The sequence below is a fragment of the Aptenodytes forsteri genome, unplaced genomic scaffold, assembly GCF_000699145.1.
Source record: "Aptenodytes forsteri isolate BGI_AS27 unplaced genomic scaffold, ASM69914v1 Scaffold155, whole genome shotgun sequence".
Lineage (NCBI taxonomy): Eukaryota > Metazoa > Chordata > Aves > Sphenisciformes > Spheniscidae > Aptenodytes > Aptenodytes forsteri.
The window spans coordinates 7370179-7370680 of record NW_008794446.1 but is presented as its reverse complement, the minus strand read 5'-3'; the positions used below and the strand labels follow the sequence as shown (position 1 = coordinate 7370680).

Here is a 502-nt window from a genome sequence, read left to right as displayed (position 1 = left end):
CGGGGCCGCGGTGCGGGGGGAGGGCACCGGGGGAAGAGGCGGTGAGAGGAGGCGGGCCGCGCAAATAGAAAGCGTGCCTGCCCCCGAGCCGGCGAGAGCGCGGCCGGGCCGAACGCCGGGAAGCAGGGAAGTGATCTTTGTCCCTTTCGGTCGCTCTCCGCCTCCTCATAGCCTCGTCACCAAGTCAACGGGCACCAGCTCGGAGCAGATTATCTCCGAGGGTCAACACATTGCAGCCCAAGCCGCGGGGAAGGCTCCCAAATTTACCCTTTGGGCAAACAATCCGCTGCCTATCGCTCGCTCTGGTGATAGCACTGTGGTCCCCACCGGCCTCATACTCCCGGGCACGGGGGGAGCGGGCAGAAAACCGGTACTTGCCTGCTCCCAGGGCTCCGGCACACCGGTCCCCCCGAGCGAGCGACCCCCCGGCGCATCCTGTCCGTCCCCGGACGCCCACATCCCTGGCCGAGATGCCCCCGCAGCCAGAAGTGCCCTGATGCCA

General features: G+C 67.9%; 1 protein-coding gene across 1 annotated transcript in view; it reads left to right on the top strand.

The window, feature by feature from the left end:
- The window catches only part of PDX1 (pancreatic and duodenal homeobox 1), a 6155-nt gene that overhangs the window by 463 nt on the left and 5190 nt on the right, over positions 1–502 (top strand). The window lies entirely within an intron of this gene.